Source organism: Mustela putorius, unplaced genomic scaffold (assembly GCF_011764305.1).
Source record: "Mustela putorius furo isolate JIRA1106 unplaced genomic scaffold, ASM1176430v1.1 tig00003962_pilon_pilon_pilon, whole genome shotgun sequence".
NCBI classification, from domain to species: domain Eukaryota; kingdom Metazoa; phylum Chordata; class Mammalia; order Carnivora; family Mustelidae; genus Mustela; species Mustela putorius.
In genome coordinates this window covers 24636378-24663132 of record NW_025422106.1, presented here as the reverse complement: position 1 = coordinate 24663132, position 26755 = coordinate 24636378, and the positions used below count along the sequence as shown (strand labels likewise).

The 26755-nt window shown below is 40.8% G+C and overlaps 1 protein-coding gene across 1 annotated transcript in view; it reads right to left on the bottom strand.

Moving 5' to 3' along the window:
- Window positions 1-25451, bottom strand: part of PAFAH1B1 (platelet activating factor acetylhydrolase 1b regulatory subunit 1) — a 93325-nt gene extending 67874 nt beyond the window's left edge. Inside the window, exon 1 of the mRNA XM_045070265.1 lies at window positions 25320-25451. The gene's annotated coding sequence lies outside the window, so the exon portion shown is untranslated. The remainder of the gene's footprint in view (window positions 1-25319) is intronic.
- Between the last annotated feature and the right edge of the window lie 1304 nt (window positions 25452-26755).

Below are 26755 nucleotides of genomic sequence, written 5' to 3'. Positions count from 1 at the left end.
CAGGGCAAGTGGGAGAGGGAAAACCGGCTTCCCAAGGAGCAGGAAGCCCGATTTGGGGCATGATCCCAGAGTTCTGGGATCTGAGCTGAAGGCAGGCGCTCAACAACTGAGCCACACAGGTGCCCTTATGCTTGGCTTCTTTAATGCAATGTTTAATTCTCACAACACCCGCAAAAAAACGAATATTCTCATTTAACATGATGAAGAAGATGAAGAAGTCAAGGTCAAACAGCTGGATACTGGGAGAGCCAGGATTCAAACCAGGTTTGCTTTCGACTCCCACACCAATGGTTTCAAACAGCAGGAATGTGAACAGAAAGGAGGCCAAGCAGGCAACACTCTCTTTTTATCCACTTAACATATCAAGTTTCTGCATACGAGTTTTTCAGGAAAAATTTCCACTCTTTTTTTTTTTTTTTTTTTTTTAAAGTTTCCACTCTTAAGATAAATTTGAGGAGCACCTGAGTGGCTCAGTCTGACTCTTGATTTCAGTTCAGGTCACGACCTTGGAGGTCCTGGGATTGAGCCCTGCATCCTGATCCATGCTCAGCAGGGAGTCTGCTTCTCCCTTTCTCTCTGCCCCCTCCGCACTGCCTTCACATGTGTCCTCTCTCTCAAATAAATAAATCTTCAAAATATAAATTTTAAAAATCACTAATACTACATTGTGCTGCACATTCTTTGCAAGTAACTATAAACATGCCATCTCTAGTACCACACTAACCTCCTTAGGGGCAAACACTGAACTGAATTTCTTTGCCTCCAGAACCAGGCATAGGGTCTTGGCACTCAACAAATGTTTGTAGGGAATCAAGCTTTCATAGCAAAACTCTCCAAATTAATTAACTATACTCCCACAGTTACAAACAATTATAAAATAATTTATAATTGCATGGCAATTTATACTCAATGAAATTCTTTCGTGTCTATGTGTGCGTGTTATATGGATATATAATCTTAAAAAGAGAAACCAAATTGAACTTTTAAAAATGTTTCCCAAGGGCTCAGCTGGTTAAGCAACTGCCTTTGGCTCAGGTGATGATCCTGGATTCCCAGGATCAAGTCCCGCATTGGGCTCCCAGCTTCAAGGGGAGTCTGTTTCTCCCTCTGGCCTTCTCCCCTCTCATGCTCTCTCTCTCTCAAATAAATAAATAAAATCTTTTTTTTAAAAATTAAAAAAATTTTTTAAAAAATAAAACGTTTTCCTAAATGGTACATTTATTCAATATTCAAGGCTTTATTTTAATAAAGCATCAATTATCTGCCAACTGCCAAACAGTATTGGCAGAAGTTACCGGATTTTATTTTCATTGCCATACCAAAATACTATTGGGGTTAAACCATATTAAACTGCCAATATTACACAGGTTGAACCTAATAATTATCAATGCTATTTAAAGAGCACAAGAAAAATTCTCAGCAGCTAGCATAAACACCAGAACTTGAGGGATTTATTTACAGTTTTAACAAAAAAATTAGGCAAAGGAACTCCCTCCTCTGTGATTTCATACTTGTTTGTATATACATACACAATTTAACAATTCTCACAATACGCTGCAATTATCTGCCTTGATATCTCAACAACACTCTTCCAAATCCTCCAACCTTGACATATTCCTTCTTCTATCTCCATCAAATATCACGATAATTCTTTTAAAAAAGAAAAAAATCATGGTAATTAACACAAAATTGGTACTTAGTTAAGTGCTTCTAAATGACCTCTACAGGCATCATAGTAAAACTGAGATAAAAATCCACTATGTCCTCAGAACTAAAGATGCACTGTATCACTTTACTCTCATCTCTTTTAAAATTCAAAAAAAAATTCAAATTCTGAAATGTAGGCAAAAATCAAAGCCCAGTTCCCTGGGGCTGGTTTCGATATAATTTTCTTTCTTTTATTTTTTAAAATTTTTATTTATTTATTGACAGACAGAGACCACAAGAAGGCAGAGAGGCAGGCAGAGAGAGGAAGGGAAGCAGGCTCCCTGCCGAGCAGCAAGCCTGATGTGGGGCTCAATCTCAGGGCCCTGGGATCATGACCCGAGCAGAAGGCAGAGGCTTTAACCCACTGAGCCTCCCAGGCGCCCCTATAATTTTTTTCTTTTTAAAGGCTGAACACTGGGGCACCTGGGTGGCTCAGTGGGTTAAGCCGCTGCCTTCGGTTCAGGTCGTGATCGCAGGGTCCTGGGATCGAGTCCCGCACCGGGCTCTCTGCTCAGCAGGGAGCCTGCTTCCCTCTCTCTCTCTCTCTACCTGCCTCTCTGTCTACTTGTGACCTCTCTCTGTCAAATGAATAAATAAAATCTTAAAAAAAAAAAAAAGACTAAACACTGATTATACTACAAACTTAAAATTGAAGACCTTTTTACATTCTAACATGCATATTACTTTTCTGGTTTCTGCTTACAAATATTACATTTTTGGGCGACAGTTAGACAAACATAGCTGTAAAAGCCCTCTAAGCCTGATGTTTTAAGTTAAAACTAAGTCACACACATAAAAATCCAATGCCATAGCCAAGAAAAAGTTTTCTAATGCTTTCCAATCACATAATCTAATACTATTCTTTCTTTTCTTTTTTTAAGATTTTATTTATTTATTTGCGAGAAGAGAGAGAGCAAGAATAGAGGAGAGGGAGAAGCAGAGAACCCTGATGTGGGACTCAATCCATGGACCCTGGGATCATGACCCCAACCAAAGGCAGACACTTTAACCAACTGAGCCACCCAAATGCCCCGAAGATACCTTTTTTTTTTAAGGCTAAGGTTTGGTGAATACAAATGAAGATAGCCCATTATAACAATGCAGGTATCACTACAATTCTTTTTTTTTTTTTTTAAGATTTTATTTATTTGCCAGAGAGAGAGAAAGAGAGTACACACAAGCAGGCAGAGAGGCAGGCAGAGGCAGGGAGAAAAGCAGGCTCCCTGCCAAGCAAGGAGCCCAATTCGGAACTTGATCCCAGGACTTTGGGATCATGACCCGACCCGAAGGCAGCGACTTAACCAACTGAGCCACCCAGGCATCCCTATCACTACAATTCTTAAGCAATGGAGTAATGTTCTAAAGTTGGTATTTCATGGTGACTGTTTTGGAGAAAATACATAGGAGATATTAAAACAAGGGAAATTTGGAAGTAGAAGACTGGGATGGAGCAAAGGGAATGATTTGAAAAAGGAGCTTTTATGGTCAAACCGCAATTAAGCAAAAGTGGATTTTTTTTTTTTTGGACACAGACCACTACTGCTCTTGGTCTTGAGGATGACATTCTCTAGTCCTAAATACAGATCCCTTGTTTACATCCAAGGACAACTGCCAAGGTATTATGACAACACAGTTGGAAAACCTGCAGTGTCTTTCAACTGAACTGATTTCTTCTAGTTTACTAGAAGAATCCACTGCAGTGTTTGCCTCCACTAAAACAGATAATTGAGAACTATATTCTTGGTGTTTCTTACTGAGGATCTTCCAGGTACCCAATATTCAAACCCAACAATACAGATCTGTGTACCATGTAGCTCAGTGCACAGGAAAGCTACCTATGACATAAAAGCAATGTTAAGAAATAGTTCCTGTCCATAAAAAACTTATATATGTTGAATATAACTGGAAGATGTGAGCTATACATATCCTTTCATTCATTCATTGATTATTATGCTAGGCTCTGTGCTACCAGGTTTTAAGATTAAAGATGATTAAAATGCAATCAAACCCTAAATTAATGTACAATCTAGTTTAAAACTAAGGTGGGAAGCAGGGGACAGGAAAGAAGGTAATAATGAGACTATAAAGTGAGCTGAAGACTAAGTCAGCTTTACAAACTAAAAAATTTAAAAAACTGAAGTGATTAGAAAATTTTTGAGGAAGGTTTTGGAAGAAGGGAAAATCTTATGTTGAATAAAACATGACAAGAAAGTTTCCAAATTCAAAATTATTTGAAGCAGCTGGAAAATACAGTATTGCTAAGAAGTTGAGGCTAAAGACGGCAAACTAAGAAATATAAGAGTCATCAAAAAATAGGTTTCGACTCCAAATTAAAAAGATTTATAGTTCTAGTTTGGATGAAGAAAAAAAAAATCTTATTTTTAAGGGGCAGAGCCATATATGTTTCTTGAGGGTAGAGAACATATCTATTACAGACATAAATAAAAAACAGTACCAGTACCTCCTTACATTTAATCTGTGCTACAAATTATCATGAATCCTGATCTATAGGAATGGTCTTCTGCTGAAGCAAGTTCTAGCAACATAAGATAGGGCTGTGGCCCTTTTTTCTTTTAAGTCTATTTCTTAATGATTTTACTATCTAGGGATACTCTGGAAAAATAATGATCTGTGTACCTTCAAAGAAGAGAGTCATGTAGCAGATTTAAATTTTTTTCTAAGAGGAATCTTCTACTAGCACTCGCACAAATTCCGAGTACACTAGGTTTTCACAAAAATATTTAAATCCTACATATAAATGGTCTGTATTTCATGTGCAGAACATCTGCACTTTAGATACTTGCCAAAGAGATCAGTATCAGGGGCGCGTGGGCGGCTCAGTGGGTTGGGCCTCTGCCTTTGGCTCAGGTCCTGATCTGAGGGTCCTGGGATCAAGCCCCGCATCAGGCTCTCTGCTCAGCAGGGAGCCTGCTTCCCTCTCTCTCTCTTTCCTCCTACCCCCTGCCTACTTCTGATCTCTCTGTGTCAAATAAATAAATAAAATATAAAAAAAAAAAGAGACATCAATATCAATATGTATGGAAAACTTGGTTGAAAGAAATTATATCCCTTGGTCAGACAACAAAGGGCAATCTACATACTTTTTCAGACTGCCTCTCCCATGACATGGTCGATCTTTCCATATTAAGTGTTATTAAATACTAGACATCCATCTAACGTAGAGATATTGATGAGGGTAATGACAATAGTACATAATCCCCGTTATGAAGACCTCCATGAAAAATTCTACTCTGATAGTGGTTACTTATCTTTCTGAATTAACTAGTTTACTTTTATCATAAGAACATTGTGAAAATAATGTAACAGGTTTTTTATTCTGATAGCTCATAAAAAGCTAAGAGTTAAATTTGTACTCTGCCTGGCGCCTGGGTGGCTCAGTGGGTTAAGCCGCTGCCTTCAGCTCGGGTCATGATCTCAGGGTCCTGGGATCGAGTCCCACATCGGGCTCTCTGCTCAGCAGGGAGCCTGCTTCCTCCTCTCTCTCTCTCTCTGCCTGCCTCTCCGCCTACTTGTGATCTCTGTCAAATAAATAAATAAAATTGTTAAAAAAAAAAAAATTTGTACTCTGCCTGTAGCAAGTACACTGTGATATACCTTTTTGGCCTAGATTCTGATTACATTTTATCCTTACCCTTTATTTGTTTCTTCTTTCGCTTCGCTTTTTTTTTTTTTTTTTGATTTGCCAAATTTGCTCCTTTTTTTTTTTTTTTTAAGATTTTATTTATTTACTTGAGAGAGAGACAGTGAGAGAGAGCATGAACGAGGAGAAGGTCAGAGAAGCAGACTCCCCATGGAGCTGGGCATCCGATGCGGGACTCGATCCCGGAACTCCAGGATCATGACTTGAGCCGAAGGCAGTCGTCCAACCAACTGAGCCACCCAGGCGTCCCAAATTTGCTCCTTTTTTAAGGTAGCCACTCATGGATTTGAACAATAACATACAGCACTTTGCTGAAATGAGTATTTTTTTAAATTTACAGATTCTATTTATTCATTTGAGACAGAGAGAGAGAGAGAGCATGAGCAGTGGGAGAAGGAGAGGGAGAAGCAGACTCCCTGCTGAGCCGGGGGCCCGATGTGGGACTCAAACCCAGGACCCTGGGATCACGACCTGAGTTAAAGGCAGATGCTTAACCATCTGAGCCACCCAGGTACCTGAAATGAGTATATTCTAGGTACATTTTTCATAGGCTGATTTCTGGTCAGCTTGAAGCACTCCATTCCAAGACAAGAGAAATCTTTCTCTTCACTTTTTGAAGACTTTATTGATTTGACAAAGAAATAGAGAGAGCCAGAGAGCCAAGCAAGAGGAATGGCAGAGGGAGAGGGAGAAGCAGACTTACTGCTGAGTGGGGCAGCGGGGGTATAGGGTGTGCCTTCCATCCCAGGCTGAGATCAGAACCTGAGCCAAAAGCAGATGCTCAACACATTGAGCCACCAAGGCACCCCTTTCTCTTCATTTTTAATCTATGGTATTTTATAGTGTGTGTATCTTTATAAACTGCCTTAAATAAAGGGTTACAAATCAAATTTAGAGACTAGAGAGGTAAAACTGTGAATCACCAAGAAAAGAGACAACAGTGATAGAACTGGGTTTTTTTGGTTTTTTAAGATTTTATTTATTTATTTGACAGAGAGATCACAAGTAGGCAGAAAGGCAGGCGGTGGCGGTGGGGGGGGGGGCAGGCTGGGCAGAGAGCCTGATGTGGGGCTTGATCCCAGGACCCTGAGATCATGACCTGAGCCGAAGGCAGAGGCTTAACCCACTGAGCCACCCAGGCGCCCCAAGGTTTTGTTTTTTGTTTTCTTTTTAAAAAATATTTATTTATTTGACAGAGATCACAAGTAGGCAGAAAGGCAGGCAGAGAGAGAGGAGGAAGCAGGCTCCCGGTGGAGCAGAAAGCCCAACGTGGGGCTTGATCCCAGGACCCCGGGATCATGACCCGAGCCGAAGGCAGAGGGGTTTTAACCCACTGAGCCACCCAGGCGCCCTGTTTTGTTTTTTTTTAAATAAAGATTTTAGAGTCAGACACTCACCAGGCTAAGCCAACCAGGCACCCCTAGAACGTGGTTTTTAATAGAAGTTCAATTAAAAATAAAATGATCAGAAAAACCACAACTGCAAGCTAAACCCTGAACTACCTGGGGCACCTGGCTGGCTCCATCAGTGGCGCATGCTAGAGTGTACAGCGTTGTGGGTTAGATCCCTATGCTGGGTGTAGAGATAACGTAAAAACAAACAAACAGGGCGCCTGGGTGGCTCAGTAGGTTAAAGCCTCTGCCTTCAGCTCAAGTCATGGTCCCAGGGTCCTGGGATCAAGCCCCCACATTGGGCTCTTTGCTCAGCAGGAGCCTGCTTCCCCCTCCTCTCTCTGCGTGCCTCTCTGCCTACTTGTGATCTCTGACTAATAAATAAATAAAATCTTAAAAAAAAAAAAACCTAAAAAAAAGAAAAAGAAAACCCTGGACCATCCACCACTTGCAGTCTCTGGATAAGGTACTTAATAGATACACAGTGCTTGATAAAAGTGGGATGGTTAAAGAGATTATACCAGTTTTCAACCCCTCTGCTTAAAACCTTTCTAGAACAAGGGTATATGTAAAGCTTTAAAAAAAAAAGGTGGGGCGCCTGGGTGGCTCAGTGGGTTGGGCCTCTGCCTTCCGGCTGGGGTTGAGTCATGATCTCAGGGTCCTGGGATGAAGCCCCGCCATCTGGCTCTCTGCTCAGCAGGGAGCCTGCTTCCCTCTCTCTCTCTGGCTGCCTCTCTGCCTACTTGTGATGTCTGTCAAATGAATAGATAAATCTTAAAAAAAAAAAAAAAAAGATGAATATCTTGCATCACAAACTTCATGAATTACAAACTGTCTTAGTATCTTTTTGATCTTCAACTGCACTGTGTCCTCACAACTACTTACACAAAAATGCAGAGATCACACACACAGAGAACAATGCAGGTAATATAAATGAGCAAAGCAGGCAAGGTTGTAATCTTTCCATACTAGACTCATTTTGTTTGCATATTAATTATACTACAGTATTCTTCACTTCCAGAGAAATATACTCTGTTCCACTTTTGCTAGCTACTGCAGTCACCCAACTATACTTTTTTCCATTTCTTACAGAAACATCAACAAAGAAGTATTTCTTCACTATAAAAAAAAACAGTGCAAAGGCAATAATAAATAGTAATGAAGTGGTAGGAACTTGTTTCACTGGTGAGCTCATCCCCATCTATAGGAGGGCAGCCGCAACTCCACTTGGGCCAATTGTTGCCATGGGAACATGTGAGCCTCATAGTTCCAAGAGCTCGTAATTTTTCAGGATAATCCAAAAATGGAGACTTTATGCAAAACAGCTAATTTTTAAATGTTGACTAAAAAGAATTCTTTTAACAATGCAATACAAAGAGAAATGCAATTATAGAGATTTGGTTCTGCTTAAAGGCTGCCTACCAGTGTGTAAACCCTAGCACAGTACTGGATTAATATGGGTTTTTGTGGGGAGTTTTTTTGTTTGTTTTTTTAAAGATTTTTAAAATTTATTTGACAGAGAGAAATCACAAGCAAGCAGAGAGGCAGGCAGAGTGGGAGGGGGGAGCAGGCTCCCCACTGAGCAGAAAGCCTAATACGGGGCTCCATCCAGGACCCCGGGATCATGACCTGAGCCAAAGGCAGAGGCTTAACCCATTGAGCCACCCAGGCGCCCTGTAAGCATTTTTTTTTTTTAAAGATTCCATTCATCTATTTGAGATAAAAAGAGAGAGAGAGACAAGCAGACTCCCCGCTGACTGGGAGCCTAACGTGGGGGATTGATCGCAGGACACCAAGATCACAACCCAGCCAAAGTCTGACGCTTAACTGACTGAGCCACCCAGGTGCCCTTTAAGCATTATTTTTTGTTTTCTTTTGTTTAAAGACTTTATTTACTTGAGAGAAAGCACAGAGGAGGGGGAGGGACAAAGGGAGAGAGAGAAGAAGGTTCCCTGCTGAGCAGGGAGCCCCATGAGGGGCTGGATCCCAGGAGACGCTTAACCTTAATGAAAGGAGCCACCCAGGTGCCCCCTCTTTAAGCATTCTTACACACAGTTTATAATTGTATAAACTATGTATGTATGTATGTATGTATGTATTATACATATATACTTTACTGTTGTAGTACAAACTTTAAGAGGAATTTTATTTCCCAGTGAGGGGAAAGGGATTAGAGGTATAAAAGCAACATCAACTATAATAACGGGTTATTTCTTGAACTAAAGCAAATATAACAAAATGTTAACACCTCTCAATTCTGATAATAGTTTACATGGATTTTTTTTTCATTACTCAAAGTACTTTTCCTGCATGTGTTTTTTTTTTTTTTTTAAGATTTTTATTTATTTGGAAGGCAGCTATGCTCACCACTATACCACCAAGGCAAGACTTTTCTTTATTTGATAGAGTCACAAGTAGGAAGAGAGGCAGGCAGAGAGAGAGAGAGGAGGAAGCAGGCTTCCCGCTGAGAAGAGAGCCCGATATGGGGCTCGATCCCAGGACCCTGGGATCATGCCCTGAGCCGAAGGCAGAGGCTCTAACCCACTGAGCCACCCAGGCGCCCCTTCCTGCATGTTTTTAAGCACATTCCCTACTTATATAGCAAGTTAAACTGGAAATATGTAAAATTTTAAAAAAGCTTTCTTCTGAGTATAGATCCCATCATAGGGCCTCCCGACAGCAAGATGATTATATAAATGATATGAAAGCACTGAAGGAATAAATCCTTTACTTTTGAGGTCCTATAGAATTTTGGAGTCAAATAGTGGAGATTCAAATACCAACCTAGCCATTTACAAACTGTGTGACCTTGGGCAAATTTTCCAATTTCCTAAGCCTATTTGCCCATTAATAAAGGGAGCTCTACCACCCACCTCAAATAGTTGTGTTGAAACTTAGTGAGATAATCAGTGTTAAGGGCCTGTCTGCCATTTTACTTCCCTTAACAGAGCTCAGGAATAATGAGGAGATAAGAATTTCAATTTGAAAAATGGCAATATGGCATAGTACCTTTTGCACTTTTACATATATAAGCAAAGTAAAAGAGAAGCTGTTCTCCTAGTGTCCAAAGTCAAGAACAATCAGTTTTGCCATCACGAGATGGCAGAAAGTAAAGGTGGACTGCCCTATAACCATCATCAACTCATCTTAATCATCTCTATCATCATCATAATTACAATGACACACATTTACTGAATGTTTAGTGAGTGCCAGGTACTGTTCTAGGCTCTTCAAATGCATTAACTCATTTGATACATAACATAAAATCTGATGTAAGCTAAAACAGAGAAAAAGTAACAGATACCATAAGATTATGAACTGAAGGGAGAAGAAAATCTCTTTGAGGTGAAAAAAATTAGGAAAGTTGCCTGGAAAAGGAAAATCTGGTATGCAGATTCTAAAGATTCACAGGTCAGGGTACACACAGAGGAAAAGAGAAGGGAGTGGTACAGTGGAAACACCTTAAGGAATAGGAAGTATCTTCATAAGGCGGAATTACAGAATACATGGCAGGAAGTAAGAAAAAGGATGAAAAGACGAGCCAGGACACAAGAAAAGTCCTTGAGTGCCTAATTAGGATTAAGCTGGCATCTATTAAATAGCATGTTACCAGCAATGTACCATTTGCATTTTTGTGTATTGCTCATTAAAGACAGTAAAAAGCGGGGCACCTGGGTGGCTCAGTGGGTTAAAGCCTCTGCCTTCGGCTCAGGGCATGATCCCAGGGTCCTGGGATCAAACCCCACATAGGGCTCTCTGCTCAGCAGGGAGTCTGCTTCCCCCTCTCTCTCTGCCTGCCTCTCTGCCTACTTGTGATCTCTTTCCCTGTCAAATAAATAAATAAAATCTTAAAAAAAAAAAAAAGACAGTAAAAAGCTGATTTTTGACAAAGTGACTTCAGAACTATGGTTCAGGAAGATTAATCTGGCTGCTTTATGTTTGTATCTAACATAATTCCTCTTATTCTCTCCTATGGCTAACACCCAGTTTCCCAATTTTACCCAGACACCTAAGCTACAAATCTGAGATGTCTTCTAATACTTCCCTCTCCCCATCACACTACTCATTCACAGGTCTACCTCCTAAAACTTTCTCTCATCAGCAACCTTTGTTGTTATGATCTTATTTCAAGCACTAATCATTCTTTCCTGAAAGTCTCCCAACCTTTAAACTCCAATCTATATCCCTCACTGCCTCCCATTTAAACTATCTAACATACACATCTGATCATAATGCTCATCTTTGTTTGGAACTGTTTGTTGACTTCCAAACTGCCTACCATATATATATATATAGAGAGAGAGAGAGAGAGACTGACCATAATTTACAAAGTCTATCAGTCTGGCTCATATGTACCTTTACAGTCTCACAGCCATACATACCCTACAAATCCCCTCTGCTGAACTACTTTCCAGCATACACATTAATAGTTTTTCATGCTTTTGTAGCTGTGTATGTTGCTGTTCTCTCTACTTAAAATAACCTTCCCCCATGTCCACTCCAATTATTCATTTAAGAGTCTGTTTAAGTAACATCCTTCTCAACTGTCTTTAGTGGCCAGAGATCTGGTGGCCCTGCAATAGCCTAGGTGACAGATATCATACACAATGTACACCACTATAATCCAGGACCCAGATTTTAAATACTACATAAGGAAGGAAAAAAAAACCCCACAAACTATATAAGGACACTGAATTTCCTATCCATTTAATTATATCACTAAGAATCCAGAGAAAATTCAAATCCAAAAGTTCTATTCAGTCAGGTCCCCGCCCCCCTTTTATCAAACAATTTGAATGGTAAAACAAGAAAAAAAAATTCATAAAATCTGACAAATCCTTACACTTGAAGCTAATATAACACTGCATGTTAACAATACTGGAATAATAAAAAAAATAATAATAATTTAAAAAATAGCCCCCTGCCAATCTAACAAATCTAGAAATAGCAAGGGAAGCAGGGAGCTGATATTTACCTAAAAAATGAGCAAGTGATTAAATATTCTGGCTATTAAACTTTATGGCCATATTTTCATAGACAATTGGACATAACAGAATTAACAAATTTTAATGTTTTAAATGACTGAATTGTCACTTCAAAATTTTTAAAATATTACACGATGGTGCTAGTTATTATCTATATAATCACAAATCTCAACATGAAGATATAACATAAAAAACACATAACAAAATTATTATTCAAGCTTTCTGGCTCTTTAGAATTGACCTAAATAAGAGTATTCTGCCTAAGGGTATAACCTTAAAGAGAAATTTCTAACTAGAAATAAAACAACAGCCCATTATTTTAGAGAAATTTAAAAGTATCTTAGGTCATTACTTCTCATTTTTATGGAAGCATCACAATATACCCCCAAAGCTTCAAATACCACTAGCACAGAGAATATCTAAAATCCAAAATACTTTAAAAAGTATTGCTTTAGAAAGAGTAGAAATAAAACTTTATGTGGGAGTCAACTTTGACTCTTTATTCCTCTATAACCAATTATTTTGATTTACAAAGTTTACCTCCTTAACATTTGTTTGATTATTCTCCTTTTGTCTATCCTTACCACCATCATTTCTCACTTGGACTAATTTCAACAGGTCTGCCAAAATGCATTCTTGGCCTGTTAACATTTATCCTCTACACAGCTTGCAGGGCCACCTATTTAAGATACAATCTGGACCATATCACTATTCTCCTTAACAAAACCTTCGGGGTGCCTGGGTGGTTCAGTGGGTTAAGGCCTCTGTCTTTGGCTCGGGTCATGATCCCAGAGTCCGGGGATCGAGCCCCACATCGGGCTCTCCGCTCAGCAGGGAGTCTGCTTCCTCCTCTCTCTCTGCCTGCCTCACTGCCTACTTGTAATCTCTGCCTGTCAAATAAATAAATAAAAATCTTTAAAAAAAAGAAAAACCTTTATCCGCTCCCTATTTTTTATTTACTTAATTATTTATATAACACTTACTATATACTAGTCCCTGCTTTAGGTGTTTTACAAGTGTTCATTTACTCCTCAAACGGCTTATGAGAACTTAAGTAACTAGTCTTTATAGTGTGCACATGTGTGTAAAATATAGATAACACAGTTATGTAAGCAGCAGAGCTAAAACCTGAACCCAGCACCTGGGCTCCACAGTTGGGGCTCTTAATCACTCAATCATGCTGCCTCCCTACTTCCTAAAGTCTACCTGCTTTAAAATAGATCATATGGCCTTTGATGAGTATCTGGTGGTCCCTGCCCACGTTTCAAGTCTCATTTCTAATCAAGTTCCACTTTGCTCACACTCCAGTAACACTGAGCATCATGTAATGTAGTGTCAAGTCTTCCCTTCTCCCCACTTTGTGACCTTTATGATTCTACTTCTGCTGTTCCCAGTTTGGAGCACCTTCTAGTACTTCAGCCTGGTTCCTACAACAGACTGCACTGAATACATCCCAATGACAGAATCAATTTTTGAATGCTTCATAAGGTTAGTGAACAATAAAAAACAAAAATTCCCTATTTTAATTACACTGGCAGACATATGAAATACAAAAACACCAAATGTTTCAGGTCTCAAGTCTCCAGTACACCTAACTGGTTATCCAGTTAAAACACACACAAACAGGGTGCCTGGGCGGCTCAGTTGGTTAAGCAACTGCCTGCAGCTCAGGTCATGATCCTGGAGTCCCAGGATCGAGTCCCACCATCAGGCTCCCAGTTCCACCAGGAGTCTGCTTCTCCCTCTGACCTTCTCCACTCTCATGCACTCTTTCTCTCAAAAACTAAATAAAATCTTAAAAAACACACGCGCGCGCGCACACACACACACACACACACAACAACAACAATAACCAAAAAACCTTCCCCAACCTTGGTCCTCCTTCAACTTTTGAAGTCTATGATGGAGCCTGGAAATTTAAATTTTCAACAGATGAAAACCTACATCTGATGAGGATGGTCCATTAACACCCTGCTTTAAAGGCCAGATCAAGGTCATCAGACCAGATCAACTCCTCTATACTAACTCATGACCCCAGCTATATTGAACTACTTGGAACTTTCCTCACCGAACAAGGTGTACTCATGAGACTGGATATAATCATTTTCTCTGCCTGGAACCCCAAACAATATGAAAGGATTTCTTTTAAAATGTTCAGCACCTTTGTGAAGACTTCTTTGAACAGTATGGGCCCTCATCACATGAGGTACATACTTTGATTACAGCAGTGTTATGCTACCTTTGCATATTAAGTTATGCAAAGGTAGCATACCTTCAAGGGCAGACATGACAATCATGTCTGTATACTCTGTACTTGGGATATAAATTTGTTAAAAAATGTTTGCTGGAGGGGCGCCTGGGTGGCTCAGTGGGCTAAGCCGCTGCCTTCGGCTCAGGTCATGATCTCACGGTCCTGGGATCAAGTCCCGCATCGGGCTCTCTGCTCAGCAGGGAGCCTGCTTCCTCCTCTCTCTCTCTGCCTGCCTCTCTGCCTACTTGTAATCTCTCTCTGTCAAATAAATAAATAAATCTTTAAAAAAAAAAATGTTTGCTGGAAACTTTGATGAAAATTTATTTTTTTAAAAGATTTGTTTTTAGAGAGAAAAAGAGTGCAAAGGGAGAGGGAGAAAAAGAATCCCAAAATAGACTGCCACTGAGCATGGAGCCCATTGCAGGGCTCCATCCCACAACCCTGAGATCATGACCTGGGGCCAAAATCGAGTCAAAGACACTTAACTGACTGAGCCACCCAGGCACCCCTAAAAACAAAACAAAACAAAACACTGATGAATATTTAGAAGAGAAATACATGTAGTGGTATTGAATGTTTTTTAAATTTTTATTTATTTTTAATTTTTAATTTTTGCATGGCTTGAACTCAAACCCTGACATCAAGACCTGAGCTGAGATCAAGAGCCTAAGCCACCCAGGCACCCCAGGAGCTTTTTGTTTTTTGTTTTTTTGTTTCTAAGTAGAAACCTAACGCAAATCTCTTACAAGTGTTACAATGGAAGGGTAAGATATAAAATGAACTGTAATAACTGCAATTCTCAAAAATAATCCTACTCTCAAATTACAAATTCTCCTTAATGTAAAATAAATCTTTCAAGACATAGTTCTACCAGTTCTGTTTTGAAAGAGTTTAATCAGTCAAAATATTTTGTTTTCTGCTGTACTATTTAAAACTTATTATTTGGTATATTCAAATACTAGTAAAGAATCAATGACTCAGATACCCTATTTGTTTTGCTTCTCAGATCACAGCAGTCTCCCTCTAAACAAGCCCCAAAATGGGGAAATGAAGAGCTCTTCCCTAAAATCCCAACACTGAACTTTACTCTTAGAATAATTTCTAAAGGGATATATAATTCACTTAAATACATTTCTTCAAAAGCTTTCCTTGAGGGGCACCTGGGTGGCTCAGTGGGTTAAGCCACTGCCTTCGGCTCAGGTCATGATTCCAGGGTCCTGGGATGGACTCCCGCATCAGGCTCTCTGCTCAGCAGGGAGCCTGCTTCCTCCTCCCTCTCTCTGCCTGCCTCTCTGCCTACTTTGTGATCTCTCTCTGTCAAATAAATAAATAAATTCTTAAAAAAAAAAAAAAAAAACTTTCCTTGATCTTTGGTTTCCAAATTATAGTCACAACAAAAGGATCTTAAATATCCTAAACAAAATTTTTCTGATAGCCAAAAACATAAATTGTTTTAATAAATGGGGGAGAGGGAGCCTGGGTGGCTCAGTGGGTTAAAGCCTCTGCCTTCGGCTCAGGTCATAATCCCAGGGTCCTGGGATCGAGCTCCATCGGGCTCTCAGCAGGGAGCCTGCTTCCTCCTCTCTCTCTCTCTCTGTCTGCCTCTCAGCCTACTTGTAATCTCTGCCTGTCAAATAAATAAATAAAATCTTTAAAAAAATAAAAAAAAATAAATGGGGGAGAGATTAATCTGTTTTACAGAAAAACTCCAATTAACATGTGTAAACACTGCCCCCCACCCCAAACACTGACCTTGACTAGCTTCCAAAGGATAAAGTAGGAGAAAGAAAAACAGTAACCTTAGGGTATAGAGAAAACTGGAACATACTATGTAAACTTAAATGATGAAGGTTAACACCACCCATGATATTTTGTGTGTATCATATAGCCCTAGATGATAGGATGAGAAGTACACTTCACCTCTGTGATATTTCTTCCCAAAACCCTTCACCCCAGTCTACTGAAAAAAACACCACACAAACCCAGTTTGGGAGACATTTTACTGGATACCTGATGAGTACTACTCAAGACTCTCAGGGTAGGGAGCCTGGGTGGCTCAGTCGTTAAGCCTCTGCCTTCAGCTCAGATCATGTTCCCAGGGTCCTGGGATCAAGCCCCACATCAGGCTCCCTGCTTGTGGGGATACTACTTCTCCCTCTCCCACTCCCCCTGCTTGTGTTCCTTCTCTCGCTGTGTCTCTCTCTAATAAATAAAATCTAAAAAGGAAAAAAAAAAAAAAAAAAAGACTGTCAGGGTAATAAAAAACAAGGAACCAAGAAACTGTCACAAACCAGAGAAGACTACAGAAGTATATAACCAAATGCTGGGGCGCCTGAGTGGCTCAGTGGGTTAAGCCGCTGCCTTCAGCTCAGGTCATGATCTCAGGGTCCTGGGATCGAGTCCGGCATCGGGCTCTCTGCTCAGCGGGGAGCCTGCTTCCTCCTCTCTCTCTCTGCCTACTTGTAATAATCTCTCTCTGTCAAATAAATAAATAAAATCTTAAAAAAAAAAAAAAGAAGTAGGGGCGCCTGGGTGGCTCAGTGGATTAAGCCACTGCCTTCGGCTCGGGTCATGATCTCAGTGTCCTGGGATCGAGCCCCGCATCAGGCTCTTTGCTCAGCGGGAGCCTGCTTCTCTCTCTCTCTCTCTCTGCCTGACTCTCCGCCTACTTGTGATCTCTCTCTCTGTCAAATAAATAAAGTCTTTAAAAAAAAAAAAAAAAAGAAGAAGTATAACCAAATGTATTATGGTACCCTGGGATGGATCTAGAACAGAAAGAGGACATTAATGGAAAAACTAGTCAAATACAGATAATGTCTGGAGTATAGCTAACAGTAAATACCAAGACAGACAAATGTAACTCAAAAATATAAGATGTTAACAATGGGAAAAATTGGGTTCAGGGTGTATGTACTCCGAACTATCTTTACAACTTGTCTGTAAATTGAAACGATTCCAAAATAAAAACGAATAAATAATTTTTTTTTAAAAAGGAAAATGTGGAATTATTTAAATTAGTAATATTTAAAAGTATAAAAATGTTCTGATTGTTAAAATAAAAATGTAAACCATACATTACAGTTTAAATAAAATGCTTATTTGTGGGGCGCCTGGGTGGCTCAGTTGGTTGGGCAACTGCCTTCAGTTCAGGTCATGATCCTGGAGTCCCGGGATCAAGTCTCACATCGGGCTCCCAGTTCCACGGGGAGCTCTCCCTCTGACCTTCTCCCCTCTCATGCTCTCTCTCTTACTCTTTCTCTCTCAGATAAATAAAAATTTTTTTAAAAAATTCTTATTTGCAGCATACTTTTATATTAAAACAATGAATTATTCCATTTGGCACTGGTTTACATCTTTGCCTATTAAGAAAATTCAAGGGGCGCCTGGGTGGCTCAGTTGAGCATGGGACTCTTGATTTTGGCTCAGGTCATGATCTCAGGGTAGTGAAATCAAGCCTGCCTTCGTCAGGCTCCAAACTCCGTGTGGCGTCAGCTTCAGATTCTCTTTCCCTCTCCCTCTGCACATGCCTCTCTAAGTAAAGAAAGAAAGAAAGGAAGAAAGTCTTTTAAAAAACAAAAACAAAAACAAAAAAAACCTCTGAAGAGATCACTGGTTTCAGATATACATAATGGATTGTGGGGGGGGCCCACAGGGAGGATTCCTAATACTAATTCTTTTTTTTTTAAGATTTTATTTATTTATTTGACAATGACACAGCAATAGAGGCGATACAAGCAGGGGAAGTGGGAGAGGGAGAAGCAGGTTTCCCTGCCAAGCAGGTGTCCCCTTAATACTAATTCTTAAAAAATACACTTAAGGGGTACCTAAGTGTCAGTCAGTTAAGTGTCATTTGGGCTCAGATCATGATCTCAGGGTCCTGGGATCAACCCTAGCATCAGGCTCTCTGCTCAGTGGGAGTCTGCTTGGGATTCTCTCTTCTCCCTCCATCCCTCCCCACCCCCTGCCCCACACACACCCCTCTCTCTCTCTAAAATAAATAAATCTTACAAAAAAAAAAAGAAAGAAAGAAAGAGATACACTTAAAAATTTAAAAAGCTACTCTATTAAGGGGCACACCTGGATGGCTCAGTTGGTTAAGCATGACTTTGGCTCAGGTCATGATTTCAGGGCCCTGGGATCAACCTCGCATCCAGCTCCGAGTCTGCTTGTCCCTCTGCCCCTCCCCCCACACTCCATGGGGGGGGGGTCACAATGTGCGTGCAAGCTCTCTCTTTCTCAAATCAATAAAATCTTTTTTAAAAAACCACTATGTTAATATAGTAATGACTATTTGATTAAACTGTACGTTAAATTTTCCTTAAAAAAACTTTAATGGGACGCGCCTGGGTGGCTCAGTGGGTTAAAGCCTCTGCCTTCGGTTCAGGTCATGATCCCAGGGTCCTGGGATGGAGCCCCGAGCCCCGCATCAGTCTCTCTGTTCAGCAGGGAGCCTGCTTCCTCCTCTCTCTCTGCCTGCCTCTCTGCCTACTTGAGATCTCTGTCTGTCAAATAAATAAATAAAATCTTTTACAAAAAGAAATCATTTACTGAAGGATTTACAGGACATTCATCATTCAGTAGCAGCCATTATTCTCTGAATTAGATACTACCAACATTATCTATTTACAGATAAGGAAGCTGAAGCTTCTGCTCAAAGAACATAGTGGGCAAATTGTGGAATTAGGACTACTAAAGTAGTCATATATGGTTTTAGTCAATAGCTTAATTTGTTTTCTGTGATAATGCTGAATGTGTAACTCCCCTGCTTAAAAAATAAAAATTAGCAACAAAAAAAACAAATAATCAATAAAACTGACTCATCTTCACTTTCCCTTCTTTGGCAGTAAGCGTATTTTTTCTTCAAATTTTTATTTTATTTATTTATTTAAGTAATCTCTACAACCCAATGTGGGGCTCAAACTCATGACACCAAAATCAAGATTCACACACTCTTGTAACTGCGCCAGCCAGGCTCCTGCAGTCAGCATATTTTTGATAAAATAAAAACAAATACAAAAAGATGAATAAAATATGCCTTAAGCATACAGAGCACTAATATCACAAAACATATCTTTCTATCTTTGCCAAAGACATAAAGTCGATTAATCAATATGCAAAATCTTAATAAACATGAAATTCTGTATGCCTTTAAAAATTGAAGACCTTGAAAATTTCCCAGATTCTTAACTTCACTGTTACCAAAAGACAGTCTCTCTGAAAATTTTTAAAGTTTTTTTTAAAAAATTTTATTTATTTAGGGGCGCCTGGGTGGCTCAGTGGGTTAAAGCCTCTACCTTTGGCTCAGATCATAATCCCAGGGTCCTGGGATTGAGCCCCACATCAGGATATCTGCTCAGCAGGGAGACTGCTTCTTCCTCTCTCTCTGTCTCTCTGCCTACTTGTGATCTCTGTATGTCAAATAAATAAATAAAATCTTTTTTAAAAATTTTATTTATTTATTTGACAGGGAGAGAGAGAGAAATCACAAGTAGGCAGAGCAACAGGCGGGGGGGGGGGGAGCAGGCTCCCCGCTGAGCAGAGAGCCCAATGCACTCAATCTCAGACCCTGATATCATGACCTGAGCCGAGGACAGAGGCTTAACCCACTGAGCCACCCAAGGGCCCCTCTCTGAAAATTTGTTAACAGCCTTAGTTAAATGTCAATAATTCCTGACAACAAGTTAAGAGTTCAAGAACAGATAATCACAATGAAAAATAAAACAAATAGTTACAAGATGCAAATGTAATGCATTCAGGTGGATTAATTCACTTCTTATGGATGAGAATTTTGTGGCCCTGATGCAAGTATGTCAGCAGTGTGACCCTATTTCCTCAAACAACATAAAATCTCTCTCTTTTTTTTTTTTAAGATTTTATTTGTTTATTTGACAGAGCTCACAAGTAGGCTGAGAGGCAGGCAGAGAGAGAGTAGGGAGGGGTGCAGGGAAGCAGGCTCCCTGCGGAGCAGAGAGCCCGATGCGATGCGGAGCTCGATCCCAGGATGCTGGGATCACGACCTGAGCCAAAAGCAGAGGCTTTTAACCCACTGAGCCACCCAGGCGCCCCCAACATAAAATCTCTTTAAAGTAAGTAAGAACACTTCTTCTCCCTTCACCTCAATTCCTGAAAGATCACTGGAAGTCAGCTATTACAAAAAACTATAGCATAGCACATATTCTTTCACATAACCCTGGATTCAATCTATTACAACAAGTATTTATTTACTCACCAATACTACTTATGTAGATTTGCTTAAATATTTATATTCAATATTAATCTATTAACACTTGCTTATTAATACTACCAGTATGTATGCAACAAGTATTTATTTACTTATTAATACTACTGTAAAGCAGTATTAGGAACTCTCTGGGAGTCCGTATTCAAATGCCTAACGCCTTATTCAAGCAAAACAGCTAACAATACAGGACTGTATGTTAATAAATGCCAATTTAAATGATGCAGGCAATAAATGCTCATGGATTTTCACCATTTATTTTCTTAAAGATTTTATTTATTTGACAGACAGATCACAAGAGGCAGACAGAGAGATAGAGGAAGCAGGCTCCCTGCTGAGCAGCTCCATGCGGGGCTCGATCCCAAGACCCTGGGATCACGACCTGAGCCGAAGGCAGAGGCTTTAACCCACTGAGCCACCCAGGCGCCCCGATTTTCACCATTTTAGGAAAGAAATTCACAAACACAAGAATAGTCATAAAAAGGGTCCGTTTTGTCAAAAGAATGAGGAATCATGCAAGGCAATACCTAAGTGGTTTAACGCCTGGATTTACTTCAATCTAGCTGCTACCCCAACATATGACCTCAGGAAAAGACAGCCTCTAAATTTTAGTTTTGTCACCCATAAAAATACCAATCTGCCCCAAAAGGTAGCAGAACAAATGAAAATGAATAACAAGTTCAATGTATTTACAAAGCTCCAGGGAAATGTTTATGACAATGTTAAATGACAGTAACTTTAGAGGATACCTTTCCAGAAGTATCCTTAATGCACAGACCAATCCTACCTACAAATGTAACAACCAAAAGCCACCATCTTTTAAAGAGAAAACAATAAATCAAAATAATAAGCACTTATGATGTCTGCATCCACTGAGTATAAGCATTTCACAAATAACAATTAAATCTAACTGCCATGGCAAGGTTAAAAATTACACAATAGTAGTTCAGACACACAAACCAAGATTCTATTTAAATAACTACCTGAAAATGTCATGCCAAACTAGCAACAAAGCTAAAACAATCCAAAAAGCCTTAATTTAAGTAGTTGATTATTAGGCTCATATTAAAGCATCTTTTTTCAATAAGTACAGATTTCTCAAAACACTTGGCCTTTAGCAACTAGGATTCACTCTACAGCTAAACATCTTCAAGAAAACAGGTTTTCACCTTTTTTTTTCCTTTATCTTTTCAGAACTCATTGCATTCCATTAGTTTAATTTTAAATAGAGCAACATTTTAAGTAAAAACAAAACAATTACAGTCCTACTGTAGAAGACTTAAGAACAGTGACAAAGAATTTCCACTTCACTTTTAACTATTTCTCTCTTTCCAACATACATGAAAACAGGTTACCTGTAACAATGAAGTATTTTCAAACAGAGACTTTGAAGCAAATTAAAAAATCTCTTTTAGGACCATAGCAGACATGGCCAGCTCAGTTTAAAACCAACTGAGCCTTATGTCCCTTTGGCAAAAGATTATGTGACTCACTACTATAGAACTCAACGGAAAGAATTGGAAAATTCATTCTGGTTGCCCTAAGATTTTCCTTTGAGTTTGTTTTTTAAAGACACCTCCATATACTAACATTGTCAACTTCCATAGTTTCTATGGCTTGTTTATAAAGATGATTAAGTTGTGAGTAAGATGAGCCATATGAAAACAAAAAGTAAGGTCCTATTTTTTTCTTGAGTACCTAAAATACGAGCCACAAGGTGTATATATGCAAATATGTGTAATACACATTGGCATTCATATTATTTAATACATAAAAGAGAAACATTTACATTGAAAAAATAAAATAGAGACAATGAAACATGGAAGTTCTAGCTAGAGAGAGAAGTTATGATACTGATTTTTTCCTTCCAGAAACATCTCCAAATTTCCAATATACTAAAATTATTTTAATTGGAAAAATGGATACCAAATAATTCTACTAAAAAAATGAAATCTATGCCAATCTCATTAACGGGTGGCTCAGTGGGTTAAAGCCTCTGCCTTCGGCACAGGTCATGATCCCAGGGTCCTGGGATCGCCCCGCATCAGGCTCTCTGTACAGCGGGGAGCCTGCTTCCCTTCCTATCTCTCTGCCTGCCTCTCTGCCTACTTGTATCTCTGTAAAAAAAAAAATAATAATAAAATAAATTATAAATACAGGATTATGAAGAATTTTAAAAACTGATCTCCAAACTAAGCAAAAGATCCTGTCATGTGTATCAGAAACATCCACATATACATATTTGGAACTAAAGCTCTCTTAAACCAAATTATTTTACGCTCCTGATCAGTGAATAGTCTACTGAAAAAAATCACCACTCTTACTGCACTTTTATACCTTAAAATAGTAAGATGGAAATATGTGACATAAAGTAGTGAATTACCATTCCCTACCTCACTCATTCCTCAACATATGAACCCTTCTACCTTCTGATCACAATAAAAAAAGTGTGAAAATATATCATACACTGACAAACAGTCTTAAATCTCATCAAAATCACATTTACCACGTGAATCTGACATTCTTTTGAAGATATCTATTTACATGAATGCTTGATGCAAGACACTAAAGTGACCTACCCTCTCTATGGTAGAACCTTACAAAAGGTCCCTTTCAAGGAACAACACAAGAAGAAAACCTTTATAAATAGCCTTTAACACAAATTATCTTATCTTTTCTACTCATCTTTGAGTAGAAAAAATAAGTTTTACTGTTTCAATCCAAACTAAAATAAAAGAAAACAACTATAGTATTCTCATTTAGATTTTTGCCATATTTTCAGTTACTATTTCTTGCCAAATATTTCTGGCATTCGTTAACTTACACTTAACTTGACTAAAATAATAAAAAAAAAATTAACACAGGTTGTCTATATATGTGTGTATGTATACACAAATACAAAAAGACAATAAGTGTCCCTGCTTTAGGGCAGGGACATTGCTTTTTACCCCCATCATTCAATACCCACCTTGCAGAAATGGTGGAAACTAAAAGCATCAGATTTTAAAATTTACTACAGAGAAATGCCTTTGTTGTAGCACCAATTAGTATAAAATAACCTTACAAAACATAAGCAGAAGAAAAATGCTATGAAAGGGCAATCTAGCATTTCACAGCTTCTGCTCTCTTACTCCACCCAGTCTCCTCAGCTCAATGGCTGTTCACAGCATCCACAAATATTAGCCCATTTTTAAAAGGGGAGGGGATAGGTACCAAAATAGGGTTATCTCTATCAAAATCAATACATACAGAAATATCTCATAAAAAATTGGGTTTCTTTCTCTGAATTATAAAACAAATTTAAAAATAACAGCTTCAAATTTGTTTTAAGAGATCCTCCCCTTCTGAACAATCCAAACAATGATCATTTATAATAAGACATGAAAGAATAAATCACCCTAAAGACAGATTACACTTATGCTTTAATAAAAACTGCAATTTGCAATTGCCAGTTATTTTGCAAAACTGTGTCTTGAAAGACACCCATGAGAGATTAAAAGCTAGCTGATGTCTTAGAAGCAAATCAGAATTTTTTAAGTAAAAGCTTTTTATATATTCAATATTATATCACTGCCGACATATCCAGGCAGGAAATTTTCCTGATTAAGAAACCTTAAAGCAATCAAGCCCTGCTGCAGAAACAAACAAACAAACAAACAAAACAAAACAAAAAAAAATTGTTTTAAGCAAATACTACTGTGGCAAAAGAGGAGGGATGACATTACTGGTATGAAAGGCCCAAGCTCTCTCCTCCGCCCTAGTCTCAAGATGAAATTCACACAAAACAACCCACTTCCCAATAAAAACAGAATTACCAAAAATGGCATATATTTTTTTTGTTTAGCCTTTAAAACGTTATGAATCTCGAGGACTACGTGCTGAAATAGAGGTCGGGATAACAGTAATATCTTTATTCTCTCCCGATTGCCTCTAAGGAAGGGGGGGGGTACCTTGGCATGACATCGCCCACTGAGAATGAAACCACAAATCTGGTTCTTCTCTTCAAAAGCACAAATTCTTAACCCAAGGGTTGATGTAATTTAGACCCAAACCCCAACCCCAAAAGAAAATTTCCTGCCCTCCTCCCGGGGAGTTTCTTGCTAAGTCACTGAAGAAAGGCAGAAAAACAAATAAAGCCAAGGCACCTTGCTTGCTCTCTTATCTATAATACTGAAAACCTACTCCACTTCTCTACTGCTTAGAGAGACAGAGAGTTAAAATTTGCCCACCAGCTCAAAGACATTTTCTATTTTTTCACCTGGGAGACTAAAGAAGGCACTGCGTTTCCTAAAGGAGTGGGGAGATAAGATGAAGGGGAATGGCTGAGGGCCTCGAAGCTGTCTTACAACGTCAAAAGGCAACTCCCGTCTCAGGAGCCAGTGGCAGAAAAGAAAAACCTGCCAGATTCGGTGGGTGGATGCTGCGGATGGTTCGGTGGGTCGGCCGCTCCTCTGGAGAGGGTGTAGAGCCTGGACCACCGCACAGAGGGACCAGTGAAGGGCTGGGCCATCCTCCTCAGATCAACCCCATCCTAAGGACAGGTGGGGGACGGAACGCCTGAAGGCCTGTGGGTGCCAAGGCCGCGCGGAGCTGAGCGCAGTCCCCGAGCCGCCAACTCCGGGTGGGGTGGGGACTGCGGAGCTCGCCTTCCGCGGCCAGGGAGAAGAGGGCCAAACCCTTTCCCCAAGATCAGACAGCGACCTGCTCTCCACGCCCTTCCTACCCAAGAATACTTTTCTTGCTAAGTCACTGAGGGAGGAGGGCGATCTCTTCCCGGGGAGGGCCGCGGGTGGAGTCGCGGCGACTCCGGCACCCCCGAACCCGGGCCGGGGAAGGAGGGGAGCAAGGGCAGCGCCCTCCCCGGCCTGTCCCCCCTCCTCCCGTGTCTCTCACTCAACGGCCGTCGCGGCCGCCATTTTGAGAGCGAGGAGAGAAGAAGAAGGAGGAGGAGGCGGCGGCAGGGGGAGGGGAGAATGGGAGGGAGGGGACCGGCGCAGCCACCTCGTCAGGCCGCCCGGCCCGGCCCGCAGCCGCCCGAGCGCTGTGGAGAAGACAGAGAGGAGGGCGCAGACCCTCGCCGCCTTACCGGAGCGCTGCACCGCCGCCTCCGCAGGGCCTCTTCCGTCCTTCACTCCCATCCACCGGCGGGGGAGGGGGAGAGGGAGAGGGAAGGGAGGAAGGAGGGAGGGAGGGAAGGAGGGAGGGGGAGGATGGCGCGCTGGGCCCGGTCCCGGGAAGGGGGAGGGGAGGGGAGCGGGCGGGCTCCTCAGCCGTTCCGGGGCTCGAGCCCAAGCTTGGCGCTCGCGGTTTCTCTCGCTCGCGCCCGAGCTCTCCTCCTTCTCTTTCTCGCTCCTTGGGCTCCGGGATCGCTGCTCGTTCGCTCGCTCACTCGCTATCTCAGTAGCCGGACTCCGCCGCCGCCCCGCCGCTCCAGCTCCGTCTGTCACAGGAGCTGCCCCAACGCCCTGACGTCACCGCGCCGCCGCTGCCGCCGCCGCCGCCGCCGCCGCCCCAAACCCGCGGGGATGAGAGAGGGTGGGGGGGCCGGGAGCGGAGAGGGCTGCGGCGCATGCGCCGGCCTGGGCCGGGCCTTAAGCCGCGCAGCCTTCCGCTTAGCGGGCGGGTGTGCGATGCAGTTTGGCGGTACAGAGTGGCGGGCGGTCGAGTTTGCGCAGGAGGTGCGCCTTCTCGCGTTCTGCTCGCCTCTGTAACCTTGGGTTCCTTTTTCCTAGACCCGCGTCTGACGGTTCAGGGACTTCATGAATTCCGGCTCTGTTCACCTCCCCGCCCTGCTTTTGCCCACAAACAGAGCTGTCCCCGTTTCTCCCGGCCAACAGCGGGGACCCGTTGGGACCCGTGGATTGCGGGCCCCGATGGGCTTCAGAATAAAGTGGAGCTCGGGCCAAGCTACGTCCGGCCTTCGGCTTTATTTCCCAGTTTGGTGGGGGCGAAGAGGAGGGAAGTATATTGGATTGGTTTGGAGAGAGGAGCTGTTGAGGTTAAAAGGCTGATGGAAAGCCCAATTTTTTCATTTTTTATTACAGATCTTTAATTTGGAGGATTCGCTTTTAGACATGATTCAGCTATTCTTTTCCTTAGTCACACACACACGTTTGAGACACTTGAAGTCTCAAAACTGACCCCCAAAGAAAGACCTGGAACTGTAATCTCAGAAGGTGCTCACGCCTTCGTGTGTGTGCGTGTGTGTGTGTGTTTGGTAAATTATAGGTTAATATACTAATGACGAATAAGTCTTGCGGATTTGCAGTCTATTTATTCCACACAAAGCTATTTGATTTAAAACAGGCCAGATTTATATTGCACTGTATGTTAACTAAAATTGAAAATAAAATAAAATGGGCTTAATTTGAAGTTCTGAACTTTTCAATATGGAACAGTCCCTTAATAAAAGGTATCTAGTGTGATTGTCTATCTATTAAGTTTATATTGTCCGAGGAAACTCGTTTCCTAAAGCGTAGGTTTAGGCTTATGTTTATTGATTTTATTAATTCCCTTTATGTA